The sequence below is a fragment of the Mastomys coucha genome, unplaced genomic scaffold, assembly GCF_008632895.1.
Source record: "Mastomys coucha isolate ucsf_1 unplaced genomic scaffold, UCSF_Mcou_1 pScaffold7, whole genome shotgun sequence".
In the NCBI taxonomy this organism is placed as follows: Eukaryota; Metazoa; Chordata; class Mammalia; order Rodentia; family Muridae; genus Mastomys; species Mastomys coucha.
The window spans coordinates 83,932,061-83,948,557 of record NW_022196913.1 but is presented as its reverse complement, the minus strand read 5'-3'; the positions used below and the strand labels follow the sequence as shown (position 1 = coordinate 83,948,557).

Sequence of the window (16,497 nt, the reverse complement as noted above, 5' to 3'; positions counted from 1 at the left end):
CACCTATTGACTTACTGATATAGTAGTAATGTAACATCCTTAACTAATTGGTATAAATAATCCTAGGGATAATGTTGCATGTTAATAACCTTTTAAAATGTTAACCAAATCCCTTGTTAATTACATATTTCTCAAAATATTATGTTTCTCAAAATATTTTCACCTTTTTAAAAACCACCTGCGCCTTGCAAAGCAAGACATAGTGTGAAATACTATTTTTACAGTATTACCTGATTAAGTAAAACATACAGACCTCACTGATCATTCGCATATCTTGAGATGTACTGACACGTATATTTGCTTAATATTCATGTAAATTTTATTGGCTTCAGAATAATTTATATTCTTTTTAAAACAAAACAACTAGAAAATAAATTATATTGTAGCTAGTTATCTTTTTAAAAAAATTGTTTTGCATATTATTGGGACCATTCAGAATTCTTGCAATTCTATATGAAACACATCCACATAGTATATCCTTTCCAGTTGATTTCAACTGGATTTCCACTGACAGCTTACATCGTCTTGTATATATCTATCCATTTTTCTATAAGAAGAATGAGTTATTTTTTATGGTTATGACTCAGTAATAAGGTCTGTGTAATTTGCCACAGCAAATATCTGTACCACAAAAGCTCTGCTTACTCTCCTTAAACAGAATGTTTCATAGATGAACAGTGCACTCCTGTGATCAAACAATGGAACTACTGCATCATAAAGGAACTGATAGCTGTCTTTTATTGCTTAGATTTCACCTTCCAGTTTCTTATGGATTTTAGTAGGATTATCTTCCAATTTCTGTTCTACCAACTCTAGCTCTATGAAAGGCTTGATTTTCCCTTCCAAGGTAAACCTGTTACTATATTGATTTTATTCACAGAGCTGTGAGTGCAGCTGGCATGTATTTCCTTTGTCAGAGTCAAGGAATGGTTAATAAACATATCAGCTCTCCTTAGAATCAATCACATGAAGTCTGGTATATTGGGAAATTGCTGAATTGTATTATGTAAGCCAATGAGTTCATTTAAAATTGCAGCTTTGAATTCCATAATTTGATTAGTTCTGCCTGTTTTTGAAAAGGAAAAGAAAGCTTAATGTCACAGCTACACAAAAAGAATTTCCATATATATTTCCTATTTTAAGGGCTTATAACTTAAAAAGCATAAAATAGTATTTACACTTTCAAAGAAGGAAAGAGAAGTAGCATTTATATTAAGAAATAGAGGTCTGGGTTTTTACCAACAGTGTTCTATTATTCATGAGAGTGTTCTGAGTTTCTATAAAACCATGATAATTTCCACTAACACATTTCTCTAATGGTTTCTGTCATTTTGGTGCAGAAGGAGGGCAGCAAGGAAACTCGTTCCCTGTGAGCACTGATCCAGAACACACTGCAAGCAACTCTGTCACAGAAGCCTTCTTTAGGGAGAGTAAGCTCGGTTGCTACATAACCAGACTGACACCTAGATTAATGTCCTACAGAAAAGACTAGGTGTGTGCCTCTCTACAAATGGTAGGCATAAATTGACCACATAAATCAAGAATCAGGACTGCTGAGAAACTCTTCTATCGTAGCTAAAGCTGTTCCTAGTATGTAGTTGTATTATACATGTATTAACAAATTTATATTCAGCATACCACAATAAACATCCACTATAGTTTGAAAATATATACTATGAAATAGCTAGCATATATGCGCACTGTGGCCGCATTTGGGATCTTCTAGCTACAGATGATGATTACTTTTCTTGTGATCCAGTGAGTTTATTGAAATTACTTACAGGAACACTCATGTACGTTACTAAAATGTCCTCTCTGCAACAAGACTAATTAATGGCCAAATGAACAGTCTAATCGTGCTGAAATCCTGAGTTCCAGTAAACATTTCTGTATACTCTAGCTTCCTTTGTGCCTATTTGTAGCTTAGGAAGGGTGACATGCAACAGGTGCAGAAGGGAAGAGTGACTGGAAACTCATCAGCTGGCACACATAGCTACCAGACACACACTTAATAAAGCCTTTATGAGCACAGAAAAAAAGAAATTGATTCCCTGAGAAAATGCATCAGACCCTGGAGAAGACACCAGTCTCAAAGACATATACAAGAGCTAGACTTGTGTACCTTAGAGCAGGTCATGTTGTTTGAACAAAAAGAACAACTGTATCTAGGGAAAGGACCGACATGAACATTCAATGGTAAATCAATGCTATATTGAAACGTGTTGCTACTTCAGGTTTACAGGTAGTCCAAGATAACACTCTGTATATACTTTTCTGAAGGTGAAAATGTAAATTAATGAAGTATCAAGCATTAGCAATTATGCTGGACATAATGGTGAGAGTGGCAGAGGAGGGAAAAGGATGCTGCAGTTTAGAAAGTGTCATGAGCCATTTTCTGACAATAATAGCTTTTATTTTTCTTCTTCTGGTGAAAACAAAACAAAATAAGCAAACAAACAGAACATAATTAATCTTGGAAATTCTTTTCTAGGGAAGAGAAATCCCTCTAATCAACAAATCTTTTCTAGTTTTGGAAATAGAAACTACAGACCCCAATTCCAACAAACATCACAAAACACTTTATTATCATGAACACTATGATGCCCAGAGCTAGTAACTGATTTAAGGAGTGGAAACAGCCAAAATCTACCTCAAAGAAAAGTTCTTGTGCCAAATTCAGAAGTAAGATCTAGACAGACAAATGATAGGAATCAGAAAGTCTTGAGTCCTTTCCCAACAGTACAAGGAACAAAGATATAGCCTAGCTAATTTAGAGAGCCCATGGGGCCAAAGGTAAGGGAAATAAGAAAAAGAAAGTGGTCCAAATTATGTTCAGATGAAAGAAAGATACATAGAACCCAGGTCTCATTTAAATCATTACTTCACCAGCCCTTGGTGCTAATCAATATTTCTGTCTTAAGTTCTAGCACACACTGTGGCTTCCTGTCACTAACCTAGATTATGATTGACCAATAAAAATCCCTGCATAGAAGCTGTATGACTGTGTAGAAATAGAATGAGTTAAGGTTAGACTTGGGCTGACTTCTGCCTATTTGTTACAAACCTCTTCCACTTATCTTAAAGAGATAAACTGTAGCAAGAAACTGCCCTAAGGAATGATTTTCATGGCCCTGTGGGCATGCTGCAAATCCAGTCTGATAAGGAAGGAATTCTTTGTTGTCACATGCAAACATATACCTATAAACACATATTTGTTTTGCAAGTTATGTTGCTGGGGACATGTCCAACTCTAAAGGACATTACTATTGATGGACTTGGCACTTAGATACCACCCCTGGTAACCAAATTGACCTATGAATGGTTTAAGAAACTGGAGCATGTTGGGGAGCGGTGTGTGCCAGAACTTAATGAAGCATTAGCCCATATCCTTTTTGTGTGAGAATAAAGAGTTTTCCTCTTTCTAAGATTGCATGGTTGTTTCTTTTCTGGTTGGAACTTCTGTAACAATATGGAATCCTTTTTGTTTCTGCTAAAGAAATGAGACACCTGTGCTGGCAATTAGTGAATATTATGACTAAAATCTCCAACCATATGTTGGATACCTGAGCCCAAAGTTTGTTCAGCATGTATTACCCATATTTAGGGATAAATGATGATATAGAATCTAAGGGTGGACAACAGAATTTCAAGAGAATAAAATATGGATCCATTTGTTTATTTTTAACATTTATTTATTATTTATATGTATGGTGTGTATCCGAAATATGTTGGGGGATGGCTGCACAAGACAGAAGATTGTTAAATCCCCCAAAGCTAGATTTCCAAGAAATTGTGTACCACCTGACACAGGTGCTCAGCATAAAACTCTAGTCCTCTGCAAGCACAAGAATTCCTCTTAATTGGTGAGACATCTCTACAGCCATAAATTCCTAATTGTATCTAAATTAGTTTCTATACATATGAAGTAGAAATGACAACTGTTATCATTTAAGATTGTTTTATATATTAAAATGATTTCTTCATTTAGTCATTCACCACTCAGAAAGTGCATTTTCGCTGTAAGATATAGACTAGTTAATGAACAAATAATAGAGAAAAGAAGAGAGGAATGAATCAATAAAGGAGTAACAAAGGAATGAAGTAGGTAATGAAGAAAGGAAGAAAGAAAAGAACAGCCGGGGAATGGTGGTGCTTGCCTTTAATCCCAGAATTTCTGAGTTCGAGGCCAACCTGGTCTACAGGGTGAATTCCAGGACAGCCAGGGCTATACAAAGAAACCTTGACTCAAAAAAAAAAAAAGGAAGAAAGAAAGAAAGAAAGAAAGAAAGAAAGAAAGAAAGAAAGAAAGAACAAGAGAAAGAGCAAGAAAAAAGAAAACGTAGGAAGGAGGGGGCAAACAACTGATTCTTTATTGTGAATTTTCTGTGCTTCATTCTTTTCGCTATATTAGATATATGTCAAAAATTACCTGCTTGAAACATTAACATACTTTGCATGCTGGTCTGCCATTGATTTAAATCATTGCTTCACAGTAAAGTCAACAGTGGAAAGAGTGCTGTGTATTTTGTCCAATTTGACATTAAAGCAGGATCCTGGATATGCTACACTAAGAACTTCAGACAAAGAAATAAAGGATAATGGGTTGTAATTAACTGGAGTAATTGCCTCTCTGTGTCACATTTCCTCCCTTGAAGATCTCTTGTCAACAAATTAATTTGTGACTCTGTATTACAAAAATGTATTCTAATTGTTAGCTTTCTTACAGAAGGGAATAAGACAGAGATAGGACTGAACAGAATATGATTTTCTAAAAATGAATCTTTTTTCTGACATATCTGTGCAGCTTAACACATACTTATAGACTGACTTCAGCACTATTGAAAGAGCTGAGAACAGACACATAAAGAAGACTTCATGAGGGATAAGTGTCTATTCTCCTTGTTCTGCATGTGGTTGCCCAATTGTCCTGGAAATGTTTATCAAAAAATCTGGTCTTTCTGATGCATGTCAGGCTCAAGGTTAATCAGGCTCTAACCATTAAGGTTCAAAGGACTGAAAATAGATCTACAAAGTGGACCAGTTAAAAAAGGACTGAAATTTTAAATGCCAGAACTAAAACTATTAATAAAATAGAAAAGAAAACATAACAGAAACATTTTCCGTTACTGGAACTCATAAGAATTTGGGAGCAAATACCCTGAAAGCATAGGAAACAAAATAAAATATATAGTAGGTATTTATCAGATTAGCTCAACACAGAAGACATAGCCATAAAAGAGTCAGCCTATAGAGCAAGTGAGTATATTTTCTGAGGAAATTAATACTGATCATGTATAATGTATGCATAAAAATATTCAATAGAAAAAAGCAAATAATCTCATTTACATGAATGAATAAACATCCCCAAAGAAAAGAAAGAAAGAAAGACAGAGAAAGAAAGAACATGATGGTGGTAAAGAAGAACAACTAGAAGAAGCAGCTACACCAATGGTAATGCACACCTTTAATCCCAACAATTGGGAAGCAGAAGCGGGAGGATCTCTGCAATTTTCAGGTTAGCCTGGCCTACTGAGCAAATGAAAATTTCACTGTGGCCTATGGATAAATGAAAAATTCTCATATTCACCAGGAAATATGGTAGATATACATAATAGAATCTTATTCTATCAGGAAAAGTAAAATACTCTCATTTGTCCATCATAAATGGAATGAAAGACATTGTGTTAAATGAAAGGATTTAAGTACAGAAAAACACTGCACTATCACAGATGCAAAATCTAAAAGTTAATCAGTGGATACTATAGTTAGAAACAAAATAATCCAGTGTGCCATTTCACAGAAAACTGAGCCTAGATAAGCTGACAGTCTTTCACTCTAAGGAAATGTTAGTTATTCATGAAATAATTCCTATTGACTTGAATATTATATGAGATACACATGCATCAGGAAATTACATGGTATCCCAGGCATATGCATACTCAGATCAAAATGAAAGAAAAGCTATTATTCCTGGGTAAGAAGGAGACAAAAACTTTTGGACAGAGATCAGGAAACACCTGTCTGATAATCTCTGATCTTCTGTCAGAAAGAACAAAATTCATAGGGAAGACCAAATGAGCTGAATGGAGGTTTCATATATTTGCTGGTGCTTCAAGTGTGGAGCACAGAATCAACTGACTTTGGAACTTAGTGTTTTGGTTAATAAAATTTTTGTGACACATTTTAACTATTTGGAAAATTATTAGAAAAAATCAGAGCTGTGAATCAAAGAAATAGTACTTCTCTAGTATGATGGATGTTCATATTCCTAGAAAGAGTCAATGAAAGAGAAAAAGAAAAAGGAAAGAAAGAATGAATGAAAGAATGAAAGGAAGGAGGAAAGAAAGAAAGAAAGAAAGAAAGAAAGAAAGAAAGAAAGAAAGAAAGAAAGAAAGAGAGAGAGAGAAGGAAAGAAGAGAAAAGAAAGGGAGAAGGAAGGAGGGAAGGAGAAAGAAGGGAGGGAAGAAGGGGAAGGAAGTTAGAGACACAGAAGAAGGTGAAGGTTGCAGGAAATAGAAAGGGAAGGAGGGAGAGAGATGGACAATTAGAAAAATAATTTCAAGCCATCAAAAGTATGTAACTCACTGCCAAACAGCTGTAGTAACTAAAAGCAATATCTCTTTACCTATAATACTTTTGTTTCTTCTTCATCTTGCAGAACAATATTTGGAACATAGAGCATGGGAATGTCACACTGTTAAGCATCTTTTCTCATCAGTACCTGCTAGAAGGTGATCTGAATACATCTTTGATGCAAGGAGATAATTTTCTGGATGTGCTTGATGTACCAGACTTTGTGTGTATGTGTGTGTGTGTGTGTGTGTGTGTGTGTGTGTGTGTGTGTGTACATATATTCTCAATTTATTCTACATGCAATAGTGATCTAAAGAGCCACTAGGTCCCAGCATAGGGACTTTGTTCCTGCAGTGACATTGTTTGTATGGATTTTTACCCTCAGAATGGAGGCATGCACTATAACACTATCTGCTAGTTCATCTTTCACATGGTATAGTTTGTATAATTAATTTTAGTAATAATCTCTTATCTTTCTCTATTTCCTCCAAAACAACAATAAAAGACCATACATAACTATTTACTAAATTAAGAAGATGGGAGAATTTGGTAATATATATTGAAAACAGACCAATATTCTCCCCAAAAGTATATATTTGTTCACTGTTTTGAACATTGATTAGCACTTGCATCTATGCATAAAAAAAATGTGCACATGTATTTTCTCATTAGAATATTTTTTCACAACTTTTCACAAATATTCACCACACGGTCATCATTGTAATTAGAAAAGTAAAATTATCTTAACATTATCATATTAAGAAATGAAGACACAGGAAGGTTTAGTGGACTTAAATATTACATGAATCTGGCTTATTTCTATTGGCAATATTATCATTTACTTTCTTTACATTATCATGTTTCTACTAGTTTGATTTTTTTTCTTTCAATTATTTTGTACTGCCTCTCTCCTGCCTGCAAGATTTCCTGACACAACTACTATAAAGAAACAATACAATTCTCCTTTGCACTTTTCTTCTTCTGCAGTCAAGGAGACACACAGGATATTTCCTTTCAGACAGTTGCTAAATTTATATTTATGTCTTCCAGTATTTTGTCTCCTGGCTACTGAAATTCGCTGTTCATGTGTTTCTGCACTCTTTGAGTGGAATCTGATGTAATTCCTGGCAGATGCTTTCAGAGGGTTCCAGGCTGTTGGATTCTGGCACCAGGGGCTTGGGAGGAAGTCAAGCAGATCTTTCATAATACAAGATTGTTGAAAGGTGCATTATATACTTCACAATAGCCATGAAGCTATTCTGTCACACATGCTTCTTAGCCCTAGTATCTCCCTAGTTCTTCTATCAGCAAGTGAGTCTCTTGCTGGATCTTTCTGGTCCCAAGAGCATACTAAAACCCTAGTAATGCAGTAATTACTGGCAGCTTGACAACCATCCAAGCAAGTCAGCCACCAAATCACATAGCCGAGCACACTAAACCCAAAACACCTTTGGAGAGAAGAGGCTGAGGTCTTTCCAGTAAGTTCACATGTCCAATAGATTTTTATTCTTTTATACTACCAAATGCATCTGACTCACATATTTATTTTATTTAATGTAAAGTGTATAATTTCCCTTCAGTAATTTTGTTTTCAAGCTAATGAGACGTATTTCTATAGAAATTCTTTCAAGTAAAAATATTGAAAGTATGAGTTGTTATCATAGCTTTTCTGAACTTATTAGCCATCATTTGAAAAATCAAATACTTGTTCAGAAAGAAGGACCAAGGTGTTATCTGTTACACATAACAAAATAGCAAAGGAGCCTTTTTCCTTACAAGCTGCTGCTATCTCACGTAGTGAACTAAAGGAGAGACAGTACCTACATTGTTCTTTAATATCCTTAGAGTATTTTTCAGACAAGTGTTCTTAACTATGGTTTTTAGAAAGGTTTTTGTGATACCAATTGTTCCCTTCTCAGAATAATGACCTTGCTCAGGATCCTGTGTCTAAGAGATAGATAACACAACAGTGTATTCTACTGCTGGTGTTTCCACTCAGGGGTGGACTTAGGAGTTACTGTATCTCATTGCTGCTCCCTTTTGAAATATCTTAAATTTGTTTCAAAACTTCAAGTGCCTTCACTGAAATAGAGAGAGGAAAGAAGGATGGAATCTAACTGGAAAAAATCAGGTAAGTTTGTGTTAAGTGACTATAAATTAGAGCCCTAATTTTTTCAATCGATGACTCCTCATTAGATTTGAGTCATTTGCCCAGGATTCTTTATGTCATGGGATACCAAATTACAACTATACATAATTGGCCAGATCCATAGGATTCTAAATCCTGTAAAACACAAACCACAAGAAAGAAAGCAGGTTAGCAAGAGGTGGCACTCTTAGTATTGTAAAAGCTTTTCTGAGAGACACTGTATACATAATTAACATTTCTGTACTCCAAGTTTAAGAACCAGGTGGTAGTTTTATTGAGTCATCATCATAAATCACATTTCGGATGCTTTTATCTCCTTAAACTGAGCTTCTTTTACTTGTTTACAGTTAACAATATCCATTAGTCTGAGCCCCAAGAAACTACAAATCTAATTCTGAAGAATAATTTGCTCTTTGAAAAAGGATTAGAATCATTCAATAAATAGTCTTATGTTTGAACTAACTCACCTAGCAAACATCATACATTTTCAACCATGATGCTGACTTTGTCTTTTGTATTTTTAAAAAATGTGTCTATTTATTTATTTATTTATTTACATCCCAATTATAACTTCCAGTCACTCCCCCTTACCTCATTTCTCCTCCAACCTCCCTCTTCCCTTTCTCCTCTGAAAGAGGGAGGCCTCCCATGGACATGAACCTGCCTTGGCATATTAAGATCCAGTAAGACTAGGAAAATCTCCTACTGAGGCTAGATAAGGCAGCCCAGTTAGGGGACAAGAGATCCAAAGGCAGACAACAGAGTCAGAGTCAGTCCCAGCTCCTGCTCTTAGTCATCTTACATGAAGACCAATTGCATGACTCTTACACATATACAAAGGGTCTAGGTCCATCTAATGCATGTTCTCTGGTGATTCAGTCTCTCTCTATGTGACCCTATGGGGGTCACGTTAATTAATTTGTATGTTTTCTTGTGGTGTCCTTGATCTCTCTAGCCCCTTCAATAGTCCCATGCCACACTTCCAAAGGATTCTCCAAGCTCTGCTTAATGTTTGACTGTTGGTCACTGCATTGATTTGCAGCAGTTGCTGAGCGAAGCTTCTCAGATGACAGTTATGCTAGGCACCTGTCTGCTGGTATAGCAGAATATCATTAATAGTGTCAGGGGTAGGATTCTTATCATGGCATGGTTCTCAAGCTGGGCAAGTCATTGGTTAGCCATTTCCTCAATTTTTGCTCTATCTTTAGCCCTGCACATCGTGTAGGCATTAAAAATTGTGTGTTGAAAGGTTGTAGCTGTGTTAGTGTTCCAATCCCTCAATTGGAAGATCCATCCCTGAGGTCTATTCTAGTTCCTTTTCTCAGAGAGATTTCAGGCATCCCCTGTGCCCTTCTTATTACTTAGTTTCCTTGGGTATGTGGGTTACTGTAGACTCCCTCCCCAAAGCCCGGACAGTAAACAGCAACCATTTGGGCCCCAGCACAGCGCTGTCCGCCCCCTTGAGCGAAACCTAGCTCCGGTTACATTCAGAAGCTTCACCCCCACAGAGGAAGAAGGAAGTCACTGATTAGACTGTTACACTGGCGTATTTTGGGGGAAGGGTTTTTGCCCCAGGTATTTTACCTGTTGGGGGAACAAAGGAGAGGCATTAAATTCAAGATGACTGAGTGACCAGAACTTGTGTTGTCTAATTTTTATCTTCCCACGTGGGTAAGGTACAGTATGGCTAGCCTACCTCTTCTTATCTCTTTCAATCTCTTCCTATCTATTTATTACTCCTATTACCAGAAGAACCTTTATTTTATTTACGTTGGCGCAGGCGACCAACAGGTTACAACATAGTTTTCCTGTAATTTATGGGTAATATCCAGTTATAAGTGCATATATTCCCTATTGCTTTCTGGGTTTAGGTTTCCTCACTCAGGATGATATTTTAGAGTTACATTTGTTTGCATGCAGTTTTCATGATGTCTTTGTTTTTAATAGCTGAGTAATATTTCATTCCATAATTGCCACATACTCTTTATCCATTCTTCAGTTGGGGGACGTTTAGGTTGTAGTATCTGGCTATTAGGAATAAAGTTGCTATGAACACAGGTGAGCAAGTGTGCTTAAGATATGGTGAAGCATCTTTTGGCTATATCCCAAAGAGTGGCATAGGCTCAGTCTTTAGGTAGAACTACCCCAATTTTCTGAGAAACCATCAAATGGATTTTTTGGAGACCTGATTATTTACTTCTTTTTCTTTTTTTTTAATTAGATATTTTCTTTATTTACATGTCATATGATATCTCCTTTCCCAGTTTCCCAGGTGGAGCAGTCTCTGAATTGTCCTTCCTTCAGTCTCTGCTCCATAGTTTGTCTCTGCAACTCCTTCCATGGTATTTTGTTCCCTCTTTTAAGAAGGAATGAAGTATCCACACTTTGGTCTTCCTTCTTCTTGAGTTTCTTGTGGTTTGTGGATTGCACTTTGTGTATTCCGACCTTCTGGGCTAATATCTACTTATCAGAGACCATGTGTGTTTTTTTGTGATTGGGTTACGTCACTCAGGATGAAATTCTCTAGATCCATCCATTGCCCTAAGAATTTTATAAATTCATTGCTTTTAAAAGCGGAGTAGTATGCCATTGTGGAGATGTACCACATTTTCTGTATCCATTCCTCTGTTGAGGGACATCTGGGTTGTTTCCTGTTTCTGGCTATTATAAATAAGGCTGCTATGAACATAGTGGAGCATGTGTCCTTATTACATTTTGAAGCATCTTCTATAGGACAAAACAGCAAGCAACAAATTGACAGAGAAGCACCTAAAGAAATGTTCAACATCCTTAGTCATCAGGGAAATAAAAATCAAAACAACCCTGAAATTCCACCTCATACCAGTCAGAATGGCTAGGATCAAAAGCTCAGTAAGCATGAGGGGGTGGGATGGTGAGCAGGGGGAGGGGGGAGGGAACAGGGGATTGTTTTAGTTTCTGTTTTTTTGTTTTCTTATTTCATTTTATTTGGGAGGGGAACCTGGGTAAGGAGATATTATAAATAAGAAAATATCTAATAAAAAGGATTTACAAAAAAAAAATCCTCAAGAGACAGCAGATGCTGGTGAGGTTGTGGAGAAAGAGGAACACTCCTTCATTGCTTGTGGGATTACAAGCTGATACAACCACTCTGGAAATCAGTTTGGCAGATCCTCTGGAAATTGGACATAGTACTACCAGAGAACCCAGCTATACCACTCCTAGGCGTCAAATGGATTTCTAAAATGGTTGTGCTAGTTTGCACTTCAACCATTAATGGTGTGTTCCACCTTGCCCACAAAGTTTTTTGTTTGTTTGTTTGTTTCTATTTTGCTGAATAGTTTGAGTAGTATTGGTCTCAACTTTTCATTGAATGTGTGGTAGAATTCTACACTAGAACCATCTGAGATCTAGAGGTTTTTTTGTTTGTTTCTTGTTTTTATTTTTTTGTTTGTTTGCTTTATGTTTTTGTTTTCTTTGGTTTTTGTTGTTGTTGTTGTTGTTGCTTTTGACTGCTTCTATTTCCTTATGGGTTATAGACTGAATTATATTGTTTGCCTGACTTTGATATATCTTTGGAAAGTTGTATCTATCAAGAAAATCATCCATTTATTGTACATTTTCCGATATTTTTGGAGTGCTATATTTTTTTGTTTTTATAACAGTTGCAAGACATTAATTGTACTTTTTGACTCTTAGATACAATGTTATGAACATTGATGTTAGTTTTTTTGTGTGGGCATAGGTTTTCAATTCCATTGGATAAATACTGTTTAAAATATTTTTAATATCTTTCATTCAGGACAGCAGTTTATAACAATCCCCATTTCTCTAGATCTTTTTTGCTATTCCTCTGTAATTATTTTCACTATGGAATATAGTAGAATTGACTGATTATTGATGAAAAATATGCTAGACAATTTTCTCTTACTATTGTTTTTAACTGAAGAGCTGTCCTTATTAGAAAGACTGAATATTCTCCACTTCTCCCACTGCAGAATTCCAAGTTGGAGGTGGCTCTATAATTTACTCCCCATGAGTAGCTCTTCTTCATCTCTGTGATATTTGAAAGCTCTTTGACCACATATTTTAGGGATATTCTCCACTCACAGTTTTTTTTTAAAGTAATAGAGGTCTTGGGTATTATATTTCAGGATGCTATGTTGATTAAACACATATGAAAACAAAGAATAATGCCAAGAAAAACAATAAGTGAGTCATGATCAATCACACCCATTAGCCTATTAGACTCTGGAGTTTATCAGTAGCAGAAGAGTTAGAGGACATAGAGTTTGGAGGGAAACAGGATGGGGGAGAATAGGGCAAGTAGAAGGGAGGTAAGGATGACTAGATGTTATCAAAGTGCATTGCATAAGTGTTCAAATTTTCAATAAATAAATAAAATGTTGTTTAAAATAGAGACTATCTAATTTGGACCTGTGTAGATCCTGGGCATGCATCCTAGTCACTGTGATTCGATAACGTATATTAGATTATTATGTCTCGAAGATGTTGTTTCTCTGGAAGAAGGTACCAACTGGCCCTTACAACCTTACCACCTCTTCTTGGCATACATCCTTGAGCGTTGAGGGAAGGAGTTTGATAAATACATCCTATTTAGGAGAAGAAACAGACCCAGCACCTAAAATAGTAAATAGACACAATGGCCTACCACTAAGCACTACACTATTAACACTTGAGTACTTTGGGGAAAGGGAAAAATTAGGTTTTCCAATGGAATGTCTCAGGGTATATGACCCACACTTCAGGGGAAGCCTCATGCTCAGGAGTAGTTAGCTAACACACAAAAGACTCTATGAGTTCGGTGATGGGTGTTTCATTTTATTTGCATATTTTTGTCTTATTGGTTTTGTTTTTGTCTGGCTTTTTGTTGTTGTGGTGGTGGTTGTAGATTTTGTTCTGCTTTCTGTTTTGAGAGAGAAAGAACATGAAGTTGGGTTGGTAGGAGGTGGGCAGGATCAAGAAGGAGTCAAGGAAGAGTAAAGATTATAAAAATTGTCAAGTATTAAAAATAAAACTCTGTTGTAAATACCATAGGGTTAGAGGTCATGGACCAAGGAACAGAATATCTAAACAAACAGTAAAAATAGGTACAAAGTATCAGTAAACACAAATACTATCAGGGTGAAGAAACTGCATTTCAGACTTTTCAAGTACAAGGCAACTAAAACGTGCAAATCTCATAGCTTTCAAGATGTATTTTATTGTCCTAGTGATCCTCACTTTCATTAAAGAGGGAAGAACAAATATCAGATGGCTACATATGTAGCACAGGCAGAGGGCTTAAAGCATGTATGTGTTGATAAATTATGATACCTAACGCATTGAAGTACTTAGATAAATTCAAAAATTTGAATTTTGTAATTCACCTCATAATTTCTCACAATACAGGTAAAGTTCAGGAATATTTATGTTAAAAATTAAAATTGAAGTAGCACACAATTTAATTTTCATTTGACAAGCAGAAGCCAAGAGCCATTTAGTGTGGTATGAATATTTGCATGTATTTTTTTTATTATTATTACTTTAGTGAAATAGAGTCAATTTACAACAGTTTTCAAGACACAGCTGGCATGAGTATACATAAAATATTTGCTTTTTCAATGATTGATGTGAAAATTATTGAGATACTCAGTGTTCTTTTCAGATATTGGTTATATTTCTGTCAGTATGCTAAACACGATCACACTTCATAGACTCATTATATACAAAGCTAACATCTATTAAATGTTTAATTCTTTTGTTCTCTTCTACATTGACTTCTCCAAACTCTGAACCTGGGATGATGTGGAGAGTTTGAAAACTTACCTAATTTTTGAAAAACAAATGTACACAAATCCTGGTTAACTGGATTATTAATCCATAAATAAATTTGTGAGTTTATACATAAATTTGAAGTTTTATAATTCTAAGCTCATCATATTAAAAATAATTCACTTTAAAACTAAAGGATAAGTTAATCTTCAGAGTAACATTGCAATATAAAGAAAATTTGAATAAAATATATATTTAATATATTTTAAATATGATTCAAAAGTCAAGAATTTTGAGTTTTAACTTTAAGAATTCAGCACACCCAGGGATTTGTTAGTAAAGATAGCTTATAGAAATATTTAGTAGCTTAATGTACAATTAAATATTATGTGTGCCTCTTTTCATATATACAGAAAACAGATCGACATAGGAAAATAAATACTGAATAAGTAGCAATGAATTAAATAAAGCTTTGTCCAATTTTCAGATAATTCAGTTCCTCAAGTTCAATTCAAATTCAGATATTTCAGAGTTGCTGCTGTAAACAGACTGACGAAATACACATAAATGCTACCTTTTTAGGTATGTTACACAGGTCTGTCTCCTTAGTGTTAAAGATTCTTGAAGATAATGCTATTATTTTTCCTTTTTCTGCCATAATTTTGAAATTTAGTGTTGTAGCAAAAGAACTTACCTTTAGATTTCATAATGCCTAATTTCAAATTCTGAGCTTACCATTTATTAACTGTGTGACACAAAATGGTTCTTAAGTGTTTCTGAGCTTCTTTTCTTTCAAATGGAGAGAAAAGTTCACATTATATAGTTAGACAATATTTAAATAACAAAATATGCATAAAATTATACCCCATATAGGAAAATGCATATAAATGCATTTATATACATAATTTATATATAAATATTATATTACATATATACTAGGTTTACAAACAGCTACACAATTCTAGTTCATACCTGATATGTAATATCCACACAATGAAAAATTACTGAAGCCAAACTTAGCTGATAAGCATGAAGGCTTCGTTTTACTTCAAAACAACATAGAAAGGGAAAGAAGGGGAGGAGGAGGAAGAAGAGGAAGATGAGTAGCAAAAAAAGGAGGAAAAGGAGAAGGAGAACAAAAACAGAAGATGGGCATGGTGGCATAAAAACAGTCTCAGAGTTGGGAAAGCAGATACAAGCATATCCATTCATTATGATCAACTAGGTCAATTACAGGTTTGTGTAAGAAGGTAGATAATGATTTAGAAATGACACCTCAGGTTATCCATTAAACACATACACACACACACACACACACACACACACACATCTACATAGATAGATAGATAAATAGATAAATAAATAGATAGATAGATAGATAGATAGATAGATAGATAGATAGATAGATAGGGATATATTCATACACAGAGATTTACTAAAAAGTGTAATATCAACAGATTTGTGCAGCTGTGTTGTTACATAAGAATCATTTTTAATATAAGTAGGAAGATTCCCAAAAATATTACATTCTCATAAATATAGTTTCTTAATATATAGTAGGTTAATTAACAAACAATGTATGCACATGACCAGTCATCATTTTATTTGTTAAGACAGCTACAGTCATTCAAATGATGATAATATGTATAAAATAAACATAAAATCAACATTTATGAGAGCATATTGTTGTGATAAAACACCATGACCAAAAGCAACTTGAGAGGAATGGTTGACTTCAGCTTACAATGCCATATCATCATTCATTATCCATGGATGTCAAAAAGAGATTAGTGATACAAGGGACATACCTCAACCTAATAAAGACAATTTATAGCAAGATTGGAACTAATGACACATCGCTTCTCAGCCTTTTGGCTAAGATCAAGTGTGGAACTAATGACAATGTAAATGGACAGAAAATCAAAGAAATTCTACTAAAATCAGAAACCAGACAAGGTTGTTCCCTCTCTCCATATACATCCATTGTTGTACTACAAGGCAGATCTAGATCAATAAAAAAA

The 16,497-nt window shown here is 35.0% G+C and overlaps 1 long non-coding RNA gene across 6 annotated transcripts in view; it reads left to right on the top strand.

Moving 5' to 3' along the window:
- The first annotated feature begins 743 nt into the window (after positions 1-743).
- Positions 744-16,497, top strand: part of LOC116081936 — an 18,867-nt gene continuing 3,113 nt past the window's right edge. The window contains exons 1-5 of one of the 6 annotated variants that reach the window (XR_004115107.1): positions 744-847; positions 1,341-1,513; positions 6,659-6,731; positions 8,648-8,704; positions 14,964-15,058. This is a non-coding gene — a long non-coding RNA (uncharacterized LOC116081936). Of the gene's footprint in view, positions 848-1,340; positions 1,672-6,658; positions 6,732-8,647; positions 8,705-14,963; positions 15,059-16,497 lie in introns of those variants that run through there. The other 5 variants (XR_004115108.1, XR_004115104.1, XR_004115105.1 and 2 more) reach the window with 5 other exon arrangements.